General features: G+C 45.4%; 1 protein-coding gene across 1 annotated transcript in view; it reads right to left on the minus strand.

Annotated features, from left to right (window-relative positions):
* RNF152 (ring finger protein 152) overlaps positions 1–17,118 on the minus strand; it is an 80,929-nt gene extending 63,811 nt beyond the window's left edge. The window contains exon 1 of the mRNA XM_034642672.1: positions 16,988–17,118. The gene's annotated coding sequence lies outside the window, so the exon portion shown is untranslated. The remainder of the gene's footprint in view (positions 1–16,987) is intronic.
* Positions 17,119–18,088: the final 970 nt, after the last annotated feature.

Here is an 18,088-nt window from a genome sequence, read left to right on the forward strand (position 1 = left end):
TTCTAATAATTAGCGGCTGCTTTCTTGGTATTGGGACTTTTCCATAACTACTACTGCAAAGTTTTGAAAGACCACTGTATCGTGATGGTCTGAGTACAAATGTTACTACTAATCAGATTCAGGGTTTGTTTTCTTTTGTTTTGTTTTTTTGAAATTTTATTTATTTATTTGAGAGAGTGAGAGAACAAGCAGGGGGAGGGGCAGAGGGAGAAGCAGACTCCCCACTGAGTGGGGAGTCTGATGCAGGGCTTAATCCCAGGACCCTGGGATCCTGACCTGGGCCGAAGGCAGACGCTTAACCTACGAAGCCACCCAGGCACCCCCAGATTCGGGGTTTTATGCTCCTTTTCCCCCTTGAGAGCATAATCTTGCCTAAGCCATCGAACTTCTCTGGGTCTCAGTTTGCTCATCCAAAAAAATGGGGCTTAAAACAGAACCTACTTCTAAATTATTCTAATAATTAGGTGGGGTAACTTTTATAGAGCTTCACAAAATGCTTTGGACTTAGTTACGGCCACGTAAAGCTAGCAATTACTTCTTTAACTTGTAAATTCAGTTCAAAGATATTCAATATTTAAACTTTTACTCAAGGGACGCCTGGTTGGCTTAGTAGGTGGAATGCGTGACTCTTGATCTCAGGGTCATGAGTTTGAGCCCCATGTTGGGCATAGAGCCTACTTAAAAAAATAATAAAATAAAATAAAATTTTACTCAAAATGTTGTCACCTGCATTTGCTTCTTTGCATTTAGTACATTTGCCAATGTACTAAACTGATTATCCAACAGTCGGTTATGAACATCAGTCCACCTGACACAATCTCTGAAGGAATAAGTTTCCTTTCCACAACCCCAAGAAAGTAGACACATTTTCTGAGACAATGGAACCAGCTAGAGCAAAGCCGGGGTAGCAGATTCAAACTAACTGGCGCTGATTATACCAGAGTGTTTGAGGCCAACGGGCCAGAGACTGCATTAAGAAACAAACCTCACAAAAGGAAAAAGAAACCTCTCCCATCTTCAAAGTATCTCCCTAATCTAGCTACACGAGTAGTTTTATTCTGTGTATTTGTGACCATTCCTCACACCGTACTAAATGAATTTTGTCAATTAATTTAATTTAAGACACATAAAAACTAATTTCCAGCCTCTACTACTGTTTTACCCATATGGGACTCCAAGTATATTTTGGTTCCTGAAAACCTACCCCCAGCTTCTTACATGCAACCCAAAGGCTGACCTGCAAGGCAATACTATCCCCTTGCTGCTAGCTTCACCGTGCATTAACTGAGAGAAGAATCAATCAAGACAGTCAATATGTCTTTGGAATAGCCGAATATAAATGATGCCAGTGGTGGGAACCATCATACTTCCCATTGCTAATATGAGGCTTGGCTACTAAGATACAGTGCCCCCAAAAGAAAACTTCCTGATGATACAGGCTCTAACCAACCAGTAGCATGAAGATACCACATCCAAGATAGTGTGGGGGGATATATAAAAGTGTTAGATCACTACAGTCTTTAAGGAGATTAAGAGCCAGTTAGAGATAGAAGATAACCAGTTACAACATTTACTGGTGGGAAAAAAAAAAAAAAAAAAAAGCCAGGTCCCTAGATGCAAAGATGCATAAGGTAGGCACGGCCCTCAGGCAAGCCACATCTATCATCACTCAGCAGCTGGCCACCACCAGGCCCCATGAATCATCAGGGATTCAGAGATGGGCCTTGGGCAGGGTACCAAAGGAAGAGAGGATTTGAACTGAGGGGCGGAGGAAGAAAGAGAAGGCAGGCATCCTCAGGGAGGCCACAGGAGGAAGGCAGGCCGGCCTGAGCATGCCCCAGGGCTGGGGAGGTAGAACCACCATGGCCAGCTCAGCTGAGCAGAGCACTGTCCCACCAGATTCCCCTACAGAACCCTCTTCATGCATGGTCTGCAAAATAGCTCCAATACTTCAATCTAGGAGAAATCTTAATCAATCTGGGAAGAATAAATATAAATTTAGCTACACTATACCATGAAGTCACACATTATCTTTTAGTTTTCAATACATGCAGGTGTCCTCTGCTCCAGGAAACAAATGTGTTTTCCTTGTTCCTACCTCCCTTTCAACCCGCGTCCTTTCATAGACAGCTCTCAGAGGCTCTCTCCCCCACTTGGCAACATGGCTCAACCTCAGACTCACAATGGCCATCTGGATGTGGATTACTCTCAAAGGTACAACTCTGACCTCTCTTCCAAATGCCATTTCCAAAGAGAACTCTTGATTTCTTCCCAATCTGGCTTTTCCATGTCATTTTATATTTGTTACTGTTATTCACCCTGTTACCCAGACTTGAAAACCTGTTTATCTCCCACCTCTCATTCAATTCGTCTCTAAAATTCCACTAATTTTGTCTCTGAAATATCTCTTGTGTCCATGCATCCTTTCTATTCCTGTGGCCCTCCCCCTGAGGTGTAAGTCTTCACTACATCTTCTCTGGACCCCAATTGGTCTCCCCACCCTTGCCTTTCCCATCCATATGGACTGCTGCCAGATTAAGCTCCCAAAAGTACAGCATCGTACTCACATGCTCCCCAACTCCCAAACCATCAATGACTTCCTGCCAAATAAATCCCAAAGGCCCCCTTCCCACCAGCTATTCTAATCCTTTTCCTCCCAGTCCGGCTTGCATACCCCACAGTCATAAAGCACTATAGTCATAAAGCATTAGTTGTCATCCAGAAGACAAGATCCACCATCCCCGACCACGTTGCTGCTGCTGGGATGCCACTCCACTGCCCACGTGGCCAGAACATCCCCTACGTGTCAAGAGCATCACTGAATGCTACTTCAGGCACGCAGCCATCTTAAATCCTTTAGCAGGAAGTAATCTTTCCCCTCCGCATTCCAGTACCACTTCATCCACCCCACCCGGCATATGAGTTCCTTGTGTGCATGTGTTCTTACTCCTACCAAGGTGACCTCCTAAAGGAGCATCTCTGTGGGAAAATAATCAAACCAACGTGCTACGTTAGTACTTCCTGATGAGCAAGCATTGTGCCAAGAGTCATGGAAGACACAAGAGCATGAGCTGACAGCTAAATGGAGAAATTATGCTCAAACAATGCAAAAATAAAGCAATAATATCAGTAACTCTTTTTAACCATCCTATACAGATGTTTATTGAATTCATGAAAATACAGAACATCTCAGAGAAAAGGAGTCTTCTGAACAGAATGAAGAATTTGAGGCAGCATACTGTAGTGGCTTATAGCCTCAACCCTGGACCCCCTTGGGGCTGAGTTCTAATCCTAGCTCTGGCATTTACTCATCTTGTGACCTTGGGCAAGTCATTTAGCCTTAAGTTCTTGTAAAGAGACAAATTAAAATGAAGATATAAAAAGTACCTTTCCCGGGGCGCCTGGGTGGCTCAGTCGTTAAGCGTCTGCCTTCGGCTCAGGTCATGATCCCAGAGTTCTGGGATCCAGCCCCACATCGGGCTCCCTGCTCAGCAGGAAGCCTGCTTCTCCCTCTCCCACTCCCTCTGCTTGTGTTGCCTCTCTCACTGCCTCTCTTTCTGTCAAATAAATAAAATCTTAAAAAAAAAAAAGTACCTTCCCCTTCAGACTGTAGTGAGAATTATGTACATACTATATGCAAAAACACTTAGAGCCATGGCAGATAACTAGTCCTATCCATGTTAGCTGTTCTTATTTTTGTGCAAATGTTCTATATGGGGGGAAAACACAAGAATCACATATTCGGTAGTTAAGATGCCTAGCAGGATTTTTACTAGCAAGGAAGACTTCACCATCTTAAAATCATCAATCCACATTTGCTTGACTTCCTGACAGGGAGTCTCTGGCTGACTGACAGGTACGGTGAAATTCACCAGGGGTGGCTCTCGGGACCACCACGGATTGAATGCTGTGCAAACACAGCAGGCACCTTGGCCGCTGAAACAGACACAAAGCCTTCAGCTGTCATCAAAGGGCTCACCCACAAACAGCCCACAAACAGCCATTGTCTCCTGCAAACAACCCTGCTGTTGTCATCCAGATGGGGGCCAAATGAAACCATTTGACCAAATGCATTTTGGTCAGTAGCTCTTGTAGACACACCACAGGTACAATTAATTGTGGCAAAAGAAATCCAGAACTAGGCACTGAATTTGGTCTGATAAGGGAGCTTTTGGGGTCAGATTTTTAAAGGACATGAGTCCACAGCATCCAGCTGGACTATGCAAATATGAGTCTGTGTCAAAGCCCACCCCATCATACGGTGACTTATTAATTAATGGTGTGGGGAACAGCTGTGACTGTAGGGTATCAACATCTGTCATTTTCCCCCTAAATGTTAAAATGCGTTTTACAGAAATTGCCACAGATAAACAACCTGAACCTGCAACGCAGGCGCATATTCCCGCTCAGTGAAGTGAGACCTGCCAGGACATCCCATGTTTTATTACTTTTTACTAAAATTATTTACAGCCCAAAATCTCTTGTTATTCACATGTCAGAATTACCAAAGCGGTGGCATCACAAATTCCCATTTCTCACCGTCGTATTTTCTGACCAAATCTAGAAATTAACAGAATTCTAGCACTAAGGCTGATGCCTTACAAGGACAAACAAAAATATCTGTCCCCTTCTCCATGGTTGGAAGGTCTGTTTTTACTTACGACCTGGAATCCTGGCACGGCTGCTTCAGCGAGTTCTCTGCATCCAAATGTCAGGGAAGGTAAGGCAGGGGAGACTGACTGCCAGAACAAATACCCCCAAATCTCACTAGCATCAAGCAACACATAGTTTAACCTCTTCTTCCCGCGGCATTCCAGTTCTGCTTGGTAAGGGAGGTTCTGCTCCACACAGTCATTCAGGCTTCTCCCGTCCTGTGGCTTCTCCCATCCCGTGGCTTCTCCCATCCCGTGGCTTTTCCCATCCTGTGGCTCCATCATAGCCCAGGGCTTCGCAGTTCTCCATCCCCCTGCCCCCTGCAGCCGGCCAGCAGACCAGAAAGAGAGCAAATGTGGAAAAGGCACTCCCACTCTTAGCTGCCTCTCATTTCCACACACATCCTATTGATGAGAATCAGTCCCATGCACCCCCTCCACCCACATGTGAAACGTAGTCTAGTACAGTGTCCACGGGAGGCACCTGTGACTCCCAGGAGACACTGGCAATGTCTGGAGACATCTTTGATTGTCACAACGAGGCAACTGGCACCTAGTGGGTAGGGTCCAAGGGTGCTACGAAACACCCCACTGTGGACAGGTCAGTCTCCCCACAACAGAGTCATCCAGTCCCAAACGTCAACAGTGCTGAGATTCTGGTAAGCATCTAGCCACTCACCACCATCATGCGACATGTCAACGCTCAGGTCGACCACCATTTGTCACTAAGATACACCCTAACCAATCCCAGCGAATCCACATTTCAAGTTTGTTCATCCATTTGCTCATTCGTTCCTCCATCCATCCATCCAAACTTCTGAAGAAAACGAGGTCCCTGCAGTCAGAATTCAAATGGAGCAGGGAGGCAACCACATACAGAATTATCATGCACGGAGGTAAGTGATATTAAAAAAGAACAAACGGAAGGAACACTCATTCTTCCTGAGAGAGTTGGAGGAGAATCCATAACGCAGATGGAATGGGAAGGAAACCTTGAAGGAAGCATATACTTACAGCTTTCCATCAAGACAAGGCATTTTGTGGGAAGGGGGAAAAAGGGGACAGGAAGAAAAGGCATTCCAGGAAAAGGGAACTATATGAACAAAGGAATGGCAATATGAAAGGATATGACTTCTTCCCCATTTGGTATGGGGCAAAACAGTATTCACCCTCAAACAGCCATTGGGAGAAATGCTTCAAACAATATTTTTTAGTAGTGTATTCATGAAAGTGTTAAGCTCCCAGCTACACACACTGGCTTTCAGTCAAGTGGCCCTTCAAGAAACAATTCCCATCACCTAACTACACAGAAACGTGTTAGCACAGGGCAAAGCTCAGATAATAGTCGGAAATCTCACTGCAAATTTCCCAGCAGAACTCATCACTGACTCTTTCAAACCATACAGCCTCAAAGTCAACATCAAACTGATTCAGGGAGATGCTGACCAAAATCATCCATCTTCGTTCCCAGAGAGAGAAGAGTGCAGAAGTCAGCTCACTTCCTGAGGTATATTGCACTGAACCCATTTTTGAAAAAGGAGTTATTGCTTCTTCAACCCCAAATCCCAGCTGTGGATGTGGCTCCCAGGCTCGGGTTCAGAGCACAGACAGCATAAGCTCATACCCCGGCTCTGGCATAAACTCGTGGTGTGACCTCGGGCAAGTCCCCTAACTTTTCAGGATCCACTGCCTCTCAGATAACACGCTTGAAGCAGTTAGCACTGAGCCTGAAGCATATAATAAACATTATCTATTATCTCTGTACTAGAGTTATCTCCCCATCCCTCTCTAGTAATACACTGTGGAATCCGACACAGTTTGGGAAGGAAAACATCTGATAAACTTCCAGGTCACTTTGTAAAATATGCATTATTAATAACAACGTCAATTTGTTTTGGGCAAGATGCTTTCAATTACGAAGTCAATACCACCATGTAAACAACAGTTGTTCTTAATTTTGAAGCTAAAATTGAGTCTAAAAAGTAAGACTCTCCTACACCATTATTTACCCCATTATTCGCTTGACTCACTTTTCCTCCCTCAAACTGTTGTCCCTCTCCCTCCTTTTCTCATTTTCACTGTGATCAGCTCTGGGAAAACAAAGTATATTTCGCTGTTAAGTACTATAGATTATATCGAACGACACCAGTCACCTAGCACTAAAAAGCCTCATAAAAGGAAGAAATTTGTTTCTTTACAAGTCAGAATCTCGAAGGAGAAGTTAAACCCAGGGAAGTGGACTCCAGAACCCAGAGGAGCGTCAGCCTGCACAGAGTGGCTTCCTCCTACGCTGAGAATCCAGAGCGCCCATTTCTGGGGTGTTCTAGGTGAACACACATGAAGCCCCACTCACCTTTATTCACAGTGGCCACAGAGTCTAATGGCACTGCCCTTTGCAGTAAGTCAAGGACAAGGAACAAAACGAAAGCCAAGGCAACCAGACAACCGAGGCTGAATCCCATTTATACTTCAAAATTGATTATCACTGCCCACCTAATTTACAAGGAATTCTAAGTTGTTTGGACAGCATCTCTTTTTCAATTTCCATTCCGGACTGGCCTTGATTCCTAAGAATGTTATTTTAAGGAGCACATTAAAGAGAGGGCTTGGCACCTCCACAGGCAGGTTCCATAAATAAGATGTAACAAATCTGGGGTAAAACCTCACATACCCTTTTTAACTTCTGAGTGAAGACATTTTTTCTTGCAAATCAAAGAACTTCTTGTTGGGAAGAATGACTGCCCTAACATACAATTCTCAAACACCTCGTTTATTATTTTAACATAAACTCAAGGTGTGTGAACAATTAATTTTTGATAGCTCTGACTCCACTGTTGGGGGAAAAAAAAGTAAACGAGTGGTTCTGCAAAAAAAACAAAACAAAACAAAACAAAACAAAAAAAACCCACAAAAAGCAAAAAACAAAAAAAACCCCACCAATTCTTTCAACTTTTATTAGCATTGTGTATAGAAATAAGGGCAATTTATAAAATGAATTCTGCTTGCCTGTAAGTTTCCCCTTCCATAAACAAACCATTTACCTTTTTCTCAGGTGAAGCAACAGGCCCTGAAGAAATCTGGCTTATTGGGAACAGAAATGAGTACGATTTCTCAGTGTGCATGGTGATTACCCAGGAATCTGAGTTGAAAGAGTGACGTAAATGTCTAGCAATTGCCCTCGGGTGCTATGTGCATGGGGTTTGCAGAACTAGCAAACTAATTACTGTTTCTGGCAATTTGCTGCAGGTCCTAACATCCCCAGATAAATAGTTACACTTCCCAAAAAGAAACAGAACACAAAGGGTTATCTTTGGAGGCATCAGCTAAAGACTAGAAAAATCTGTGGCTTATCCAAGGGCCTTATCAGTTGCCATCAATCCCATGTGTTAGTAATGGAGATTCAGAAAGAGGGAATGCAGGCAAATTGGAGCCCGGGCTCCAGACATCTCCACTCAGTAGTACGGAGCTAGGCCTGCTTCCCTTCCCAACCCCCTGTTGGAATGAACAGACTCATCAGAAAATCGCTCCCTGGGCAGTGTGTACACAGGCACTTGCTCGCGCAACCGTTATGTTCACAACACGCGCACGTTGCAGCAGCTCATCGGCTGCTCTTGTGTGGTTCCACCAAGAAGACAACAACAAACACCATCAAGAAAAGCATAAGCTCATACATAAACACACTCCAGAACCCCGAGCAGATAGAGGGTCATGCATTTTTAAGGTAGCCATCCAAGGGCCCACCCTGAAATCCTGCAAGGATCCGCAACCCAGCCCTGAACTGGAACCCAGCTCTCAAAAGTCATTTCTCAAGATTAAATTCCACCATTCCTTCAACAAGTATCTATTGAATGTCTACGGTGCACCAAGCCCTGTGCAACAACCCTCCCAGACACAGCAAATACTACGGCTTAAAGAGCATTTTTTAAAGAGCCCATTAACTTTACGGTCCTATTGTATAGTCTAGTTGCCTTTCTTGCCTGTGCTAGAGAGATCTCTTCTTTAATAAAAATAACAACAATAATAAAGATCCTATTCCAAAAAGTACATTCATAAAGAAAAGAATTGACAAAGCCAACTGCCTCCTGCAGGCTTATCCAGCCCTGTTCTCTCCCGCTTCTTTTCTGAGGATGGCTGCCTCTCTACCCATGTGAAATGTCCACAAAGTCTGCTTCAGGAAGCTAAAAAAACAATCCCAGAACAAGGACAGGACCCCTAAGTAGGGTGACCAATGGATGCTAGGTTTCCTGGGGCCATTCTGGTTTTAAAACAGAAAGTCCCTCACCCTGGGTATTCTCTTAGTCCTGGACAAGCTGAGTCAGTGGTTCCTCCTACCCTCCCCCCCCCAAGAAACCAGACCCTTGCCTGGCCTGGGAGGAGTGAGGCCACAGGAGAAAGGAGGCCGGTGCTCTTGAAGGAAGGCTCGATTGCCTGCAGGCTGTCCCAGAGCCTCTCCACTTCCTCCAGCTTCCTCCTGAGAAGGGCTATCATCTTAAACTCCACACCATTTAGGCAAAGCTTTACAAAGACTCTGCAATGACAAGACTCGGATGACACGGCATGCAAAGCAAATCCTCATAAAAATGCCAAAAGCCGTAGTTATTTGGATGTGGTTATCTTCGTGGCTAGTTAAAAAGCTTCTTCAGTATAGGGCACAACTATTGATCCCGAGATTTCCAGATTTCAACACCATAACTGGTGGATGGTAGATGCTGAATAAAAGGACATTAATAATAGCCGCCACTAACAAAGCATTTACAGTGCACAAGGCAACACGCTAAACACTTCTGTAAATGATCTCACTTACTCTTGAATAACTCAATGAGGTTGACTGTCCTCCATTTCCCAGATGGAGAAACCAAAGCTCAGTCAGACCTGATTTACTCAAGGTCATTATGGCAGAGCCCACACTTGAACCCAAACCCATCTTGCTTCAAAAATGCCAGGTTTTAATCACTCAACTGAATTAGGATCAAGTAAGATGGGTATGTACGGTAACAGGCCAAGAATTGAGAAAGAAGAGTATCAGATACATTTCTTTTATTCTGTCCCCTTTTAGCTTTGCCGTTGCAAAAAAGAAAAAAGAAAAAAAAGGGCAGAAAACCAAAATAATTACAAGTTTGTATATTAAGTTAAGGCAACGCAAGGACTTTACTTAGAATTGTGCCTAGCAAACAGTGGACATTGAATATCTGAATAAACATAATATATACAACCTTATACCTAATACAGGGTTTAAGTCATGGATTCTCAGTGTTTTAAATGTTTTTTACCCACCATGAGAGGTGAATAGATGGATTCCTACCTTAGGTGATGGAGTAGGACCAGATGGACAAGTACTTACCCCAGATAAAAATGGCTCTCTACCTGTATGATTGAATTAGCCATTCCTCACTTAAAATGACCATAATCCTTATGTCACATGCAACAAAGGGGCAAATTCTGCAAACAAGGTACAGAGATCTATCCACATTCTCTCCAACCACTTTTAACCTCATATTAATCTGCAAGGAAGCAATTTACAAACCCACCCCAGAGCAATACAACTGGAAAAGAATATCACACCAAACACTTTCATTTTTGAGACCTTGATCTCAGATCCATTCATTAGGCCTCAAACTGAGAACATTATTCTGATGTCAATGTATTTGTGGCCATTTTCTCCAAGCAGCTAAACACATTTCCTCTTTCACAATAACGCTATTCATAATGATCAAGCATTCCAAGGGTTAGAGTTTCTATTACATGAACGAGTATTCCAAAATCAAAAGAGGCAGAGCAAACCAGATGGCTACAAGCTAATTACAAAGGGAGATATGGCAGCCAATTATGGACAACTGTCACCCACTATGGTCAAACCCAAACAGCACAGTCTGCTTCTTGAGAATCTGGGGTAGCCTTGAGACTGTGGGATGTCAAGTTCTCTACATCCCCCAAGAAGATGCTTTTGTGTGTTCTGTGGTTGTTTTGGAAGAAGAAGACAAATGGATGCTGAAAAACAGACTACCAATAACAATTCATTTTGTTAGAGTGATGACCCTCAATGAGAATGTTCACTTCCCGACCACTGAAATGCACACTGCAGCCTGACAACTCTAATTTGGTTCAATACTTAATCATTATTAACACACAAGTATGGGAAGCTCTTAAAAATAAGCTTCCCTCGGGGCACCTGGGTGGCTCAGTCAGTTGGGCATCCAGCTCTTAATTTCTTTGGCTCAGGTCAGGGTCTCGGGGTCCTGGGATGGAGCCTTGTGTTGGGCTCTGCACTCAGTGGGGAGTCTGCTTGTCCCTCTCCTCCCTCCTCTAGTCTCACGCATGCTCTCTCTCTCAAATAAATAAATAAATAAAATCAGAAAAAAAGTTTCTTTCTTCTAAACTTCCTTTAAATCTAAGGCCAAAAGCATCTATAGTTCCTTTATCATAGTAGGTCAAAATCATTTCTTTGCTGTCAAAGATTCATCAATGATTATTTACTGAGCCCTTACATTGTATAAACATCATTGGGAATACAAAATAGGTTCAAACCTCATCCAGTATTCATCTCTAAGGAGCTTGCAAGAGAAATGAGATTTTGCTGGTTTCAGTCCCTACATCCACCAGCTGCAAGGCCCCCTTGGAGAAAACTGGACCCCTCACCCTTTCCCCCAGCTGAGCAGTGACTGGAAAAGTCCCACCCTCATCCTGGGACATCTTTTCAGTGTATCTCACTTTATCTGAACTAGCTAGAGTGGGTTTCTGTTCTTTGCAATTAAAAAGAAAGAAAAAGACTGGGGCACCTGGGTGGCTCAGTCAGTTAAGTGTCTCCCCTTGGCTCAGGTGATGATCCCAGGGTCCTAGGATCAAGGCCTGAGTCAAGTCAGGCTCCCTGCTCAGTGGGGAGTCTGCTTCTCCTCCTGCCCCTCCCCTCTGCTTGTGCTCTCTCTCTCAAATAAAAAAAATGGAAGAATGAAAAAGACCCCTCAATCTTAGGTGATAATACAAGACCATCTATGGTAAATGCCCTTTGTAGAATGAATGTTGAACGAAATGAGAGATGAAGGCAATTTTGCCAGAGAACTTTGGAGGAGTGAAAGATTGCTATGGGCTAAAGTGACAGAGTTACGTTTTTTAGAAGAGTTAAGAGCAAAGTTACACCTTGACTGATGGAGTATAGGGAGAGGACACTGTAGGCCACAGAATATTCCAGAATTTTAAAACAGGCTATGCAAAGCATTTCTGGGGACTTGTGTGTTCGCCATCCCAGCTAAGCTGGTGTTTTCAAGTCAGGCGGAGCGAAAGTCAGGGATGGACATAAGTCTGGGTCTAGGTGGGGAAAACCTTAAAGGGAAGACTAAAAAATATGAACTTCATCGCCAAAAGACAGGAGCCACTGAAAAGTAGAAAGCAAGGGAATGAACACTTAAAATGACCTACTGTCCTAAGGGTAGCAGCGTTTTGTCATATGGATTGGGGTGGGAAAGCCAGGAGGTAAGGGTACCCACTCTTACAATCCAGAGAGAAATGAAGTCCACAGCTGGGAGATGGCGGTGAGGACAGAAATTAAGGGAGACAGGAACTGTCACTAAGGAGGGACAGTTCACCTGTTAATCAGCAGAATTCCAATATTCATAAGAACGCTCCCTATTTCCTCGGTATCTGTCAAAGCTTTTGCCAAAATCTCATCAAAGAACCTCAGTGACAAGTGTACTAAGCGTGCTTCTCTGGATTTATAAATGGAAAGTGTGGTGACTAACATAATATAATAAAAAAATATTATTATATGAATCAAAAAAAAATAAAATAAATGGAAAGTGAGGCAGGAAAGCTACATTTCCTTGGGAAGTAGGTAGGAGGGACTAGAGAGAAAGCATGGGCACAGAACATGGTACCCCAAGACCCCACTTCATCAGGCCTTTGCCCCTCCTAATGGCATTAGATCAATACCTTCCCTGCATGAAGTCTGGTAGCCCAGGGAGCCTGTGTGATGTCAGAATAAGTTTTAGCACGCAGGATGTTTGCAGTGAGTTTTACATATGCAGGAATTAACAAATCCAGTGGTAAATAAGACATGCTGCCCTACTCATGCCCTCTGCTCCCAGCAGATTACAAGGAGCCCCCGCCCCGCCACACACACACACAATTCTACAAAAAATGTACTCCGGGCCTCAGCAGCCATAGACGGTCTAGGCCAGAAAACCACAGGCTTCAAGAACCACCCAAAGGAGAAACAAGTCACACACCGCTGCTGGCCTCAAGTCTTCCAATGACAGTAAGTCAACCAGAAATAAAAAATCCCTAAACATAAAACAAGTTGTCTTTTATCCAAATGGTGACTTCAATCACTCAGGCGGACTCCTGGAATTCTGGTAAACTAGCTCACAAAGCCAGGAGGGAAGGAGCAGGAAAACCCACGCCTTCCTCTCTTCTGGCTTTCTTGACATTACCACAGCATCTTGGGCCAGGCACTGCATTCATTCCACAAGTGCCCTCTACCTGGTCAGCGGACTGATTATGAAATTCAAGTGGCGGGCAACCAAAATACAGAAATGTCTTTTGGGGCTTCCCAAATACATTTCGAGACTAGGCGCTCAGGGCTTCATTTTCCCTCTTGCCAGGTCTGTGCCTTGCCCTCGGCCCAGCCACACACACCCTGAATTGGTTCCTGGAGGCCGTGGAGGGTGATCTTTGGTTCTCCCTGCTGGCTTCTCAGCCACTCATTTCCCACTTTCCCTCCCTTTGGGTGCAATATTTTGTCACTCAAGGGAAGCAGAGGGCAGCCTCTGCATTCTTAGGCAAACACTGATGTCCCCTAGTCACTGTGACTCAGGGACCAGCTGTCATTTCACCATATCACCTGTCTAGGAAGAGCTCCTTTTATAAAATGACTTCAGCGACATGATTACTGAGCCAGAAGCAATACTATATTGTTAAATTCCATGCTTATGCCGAAGGTACTTCTCAAATCCTAAAAATTCTAATCCGTGCATGCATTTATCACAACATGTACAAAGATATTTGAAGAACCGGCACTTCCAACAGCAAAATCTCTCTACAAGCCACCAGCTACTTAATCCACCGCCCCTTGCGATGCCTATTCCTCGGCACCCAACTATTTTTAGGGACAATGCAACAAGGCAGGCTTTAAAACTTACCATCCTCCTTGTCAACATCGTTGCTGATGGGAGCATGAATGTCCCAAAACTCTCTGGGTGTTCTGCTGGTCCCGTGACCAGAAAACGCCGCTTGTCCAAAGTGCTTTTTCTAAACATCGGAGTAACAAGGGGGTGGCCCAAGGCCACCCTACGCACATTCCTGCCCCCCGAAGTCTTCTCTGGGGCCCTGAAACCTTTACTGTGAGAGGCCATCCCCTGTGTGACTCTAGGCCCACTGCCACTCCTTTTCTAACCCAGGCTGTTCCAAACAAACTCAGGAAGTCTTAGACAATAGGCAGATGGTGAGGGAGAGAAAGTCTGTAAGTTAACAGCTCTCTGTTACATAATGCTAAGCGCAGAACCTCCTAGAACTGGCCCTAGAACCATCTCCTGGCCTACCACTTCAGAATAAACAACTACTCAAAACAGGCAACAAGAGAGAGCATTATAATTTTCTTATTTGATGGTCAGTGTACAATAGTATTAGTAAACATAATACCATCATATCAGTAAATACCATGTGGGGGTAGGACCAGATTCTTTAAGATATCTATCATTCATTCTTTCATTTGATACTCGTGTAACACTCAATGTCTACAAAGCATGAGCTAGCCCCATAGGAAGACACTTTGCAACCTCATCTGGGCCACATTACCTGTGGAAGTCATTAGTGATCACTCACCTCTATCCAGTTCCCCCTTTCTCAAGACAAGAGATATTGAATTGTGGTTTCAGTGGGGACTAGTTCTGGCCAAAGCAATGTAAGTCACTTCTGGGTCCAAGCATGTCATTACTACAGCAAGATCCTCTATACTTTCCTTTCCAACATTGCACACTCAAGATCACACCTCCATCAGTCTGGGTCTTCGAGTGACGACAGCGAGCAGGGCCTACCTGCTGACCATGCCGGACACACAGCACGGGAAAGAGAGAAACTATATTTAGCCACTGAGATTTGGAGGTGATTTCTTACTGCAGCATAACCTAACCTAAACTGCCAGTAATATCGGTGTCTTAAAAAAGAGAGAAACCTGCAAAAGTTCCTCTCCCCCATCTGTTTTCTAAATCGGATAATACCAAGAAAGCAGAGTTTGTTTCAAAATTCAATAATTCTTTCAAATGTAGAGGGTGCAGACAGGATAGACAGGTTCAAGCAACTCTGAGGGAATAAGGAATGAAACAGAATGACCTGTCAACAGCAGTGAAATCCAAACATTCGTGTGGAATTCAGCTGAAGAGTTTAAAGGCTAGGAAGAAAAGGTCACCTTCTGACAACAGGTCTAGTCACTTAGGAAGTAGTGATCTCCCCAGTGAACGAGGCATTCAATGATCATATGCTCCTCCCTCAGAAGTCCAATACCACCCCTTGTTCCTCTCCCTCTCGCTTCCATTGAACTTAATTAGAATCAGGTCTTCCATAAGCTAGCTCCCTGAAGGTGGTTCATCTTTATGTCTCCAGACAGCCCCCCACCCCTTGGAGTCTTTCACAGAGCCTATTATTTATCAGGTGCTTGATAAACATCTGCGGAATGAATTAAAGGAACACTGTAGAAAGGACTCGGGCACTGGAGGCAAAGGTTGGTCTAATAACCCTCGAGGGCTCCCCCGACCCACAGCTAAACACACTGCTGCAGACATCTGGAGGTGGGGAGGCTCCACCTAAAAAAACCAAAATAAGCATCAATACAACACTTTATTATGATTTATTCCTGCACACCCTTTAAAACCACAGTGAAACCTAACACTGCACTGTGGCTATCTTTGTTCTTGGACGTGCATTTACATGTGCAGGCAGCTGTTTTCCTGTGTGGAATTTTGTGTGTGAGGTATTTATTTTTTCTATTAAAAAAAAGAAAACCACACCCTTTGTTTCTATTGCATTATTACACTCCTTATTATCCCATCACGTGGCTTTTCCTCTTACAGGAACACAGCACACACCCTGCGTTATTGCTGACATAAAAATTACTTGTCAAAATCCCTCTATCCTAGCACCATTAAAAATCTGATCTTCCCCAAGCGGTGGCCTTTGTTCCAGCTGGGACCAGATACCTCCTTTACTTCTCCTGGTGACTCCTGGATGCTCTGAGTAGAAAGATATATGCCGGTGTCACTTACGTTTTCTTAAAGTCACCTCTCAGAACTACCCCAGAGGTGAATGACAAATCCTTCAAGTTTTTAAATTTTATTTGTCAAGGGATGGGGGGGGAGGGTTGGTGATGGAAGAATCTGCCCAGTACCCAGTATGGCTATTGCTGCAGTCCAAGAGAGAGAACCAGGAGCCTTTGGCCCTCAGCAATGCCCTCTTCCTACAAGATAAACCTTGAGTCCACCCCCATAGCCATTCTTATTCTCTGCTCCTAGTGCAGGATGCCAGGACTCTGCCCTCTAGGAGACAATGCCATTGCCAAGGTGATCTGACACGTCTGAAGGTTACATTTTCTTTGAGCTCCATCAAGATAGCCCCAGATTTCGTGAGGTTGACACCAAAACAGAACTATCCTTGGAAAGAAAGGAACAGGCCAGAGTTTTTGGAAAAGAACCAACAACCTAAAGATAAAATGCAGACTGAGAGCCTAATAGTTCCTGGCTATGTAAATGGGAACTTAACTAAAGCACCATTTCTCTGTTCTCTTTCTGCTCCCCCAACTGCCTTCCGTTCCACCTCCCAGGAACTTACTGCTGGCATGTCCCTCCTGATATTGCAAACACTATTACAATGAAGGCTTGCAGGAGAGACATTATTTCATAAGGTTACTACATTTGACCAATGCCCTAATTGAGCACTGGTCAAATTTATAATCTGCCTTACGATGATACCTTTTCAACAAGCAATATCCATGAACAGACTGAAGCCAAAATGTATTACTACAGATAAGAAAGCAGGCATCTATCCAAACCCCACATTCAGATACAATTGCCTATGTACTGAATATATCAAAATTCCCATCAATGGAAACCCAGGGGAATTGATTCAACCCCAAACGCACCCTGCCCTCAACGACTTCTTCCAAAGGAAGGTTTCAAGTCATTTGCAATTTCTTTCTCAGAGCCAGGAGTTATCAGCAGCCCCCCCACGGTTCCTCCACACAGACAGGAAAGGAATGGTGTGATGCAGAAACCACCCAAACAGCCCCGTGCAAACACTGTTGGCCCAAATGACCCAGAGACACCCAGGCGGCTACCCAGACTGCTGGGGGTTACCTGAATCTGTCACCGAGTCTCTTTCACCCCCTTCTGCGTGATGACATCAAGTGGAAATGGTACGCGTTTGGGAGGCAAGAGGCTGACAAGCAGGAAGCACAACTGAGCCTGAGCTTTGTTCAGCCTGCAGTGAAATACACGCAGGAAGGGTTAGACTCGCTCAGCAGAGAAAGAAATCCAAGCACCCTCCCCGGCCAGCGGCGGTGGAGTGGGTGCGCTGGGCGGTGGAGGGAAGCGGTGGAGGTGCGGAGAGCCGGCCAGCCGCGGAGGGGGCGTAACGCTTCCTAATTGCCTCTATAGGATAAATAACCCCCTCCCCCCACTCCGCTGCAGTCTCCCCCGCCCCCAAGTTTTCCTCTGGTGGTAGAGCTTCCACCAGCAACTGTAACCTCTCAAAAAGAAAGAAACACGAGAAGGCGTAGAATAACATCTCGCGGCAAAGACACTCTAACAAAATGTACTAGTAAACCGGGTTATCAGGGAATGCGGGGCTCCCGGTCACCCCCTCAGACAGACACACCAGCGCTGCATTCGCGAGCATCCTTTTCCTCGCCCCTGTCCGCCACCTCATCAAGTCCCTGTCACTGTTTTGCCGATTTCTCTACTCTTTCCCAAACCGTGCGGCGCTTCCCCCCGCCCCACCCCCACCCTAGGCGGGATCGGGGACCGCCGCTTCGCGTGCAGCGTCCCACGCGTCCAGCCTGCTTTGTCCTGCCGCTGCCCTTCCAGGAGCAAGCGCCCCAGGCACGTGGGTCCGCACAAAAGACCCCCAACATCTGGCCCGCCACAGCTCCCTCTCCTCCCGACAGGGGTCCCGGGGCCGCGGAGTGGCGCGCGAGGGCAACTTCTGGGGGTGGGGACCTTGCTCCACAAGGGGCTTCCTAAGGCACTGTCCGGGGTGCGTGCGGGGTGGGGGCGCAGCTGGGGCGCGCGCGCACGTGCACCCTCCGGGGCACGCGCGGCGCGGGCACGAGACGCGCTCCCTCGGACTGGAGCTCCAGGGGGCATCCGAGGACTCGGCGGAGCCGCCGACAGCGCCGCTCCCCCGCCCCAGCCGCCAGCCCAACTCCGCCAGCGCTCGAGAGAAACGCAACTCCAGGG

Source organism: Ailuropoda melanoleuca, chromosome 14, assembly GCF_002007445.2.
Source record: "Ailuropoda melanoleuca isolate Jingjing chromosome 14, ASM200744v2, whole genome shotgun sequence".
Classification (NCBI taxonomy): Eukaryota; Metazoa; Chordata; class Mammalia; order Carnivora; family Ursidae; genus Ailuropoda; species Ailuropoda melanoleuca.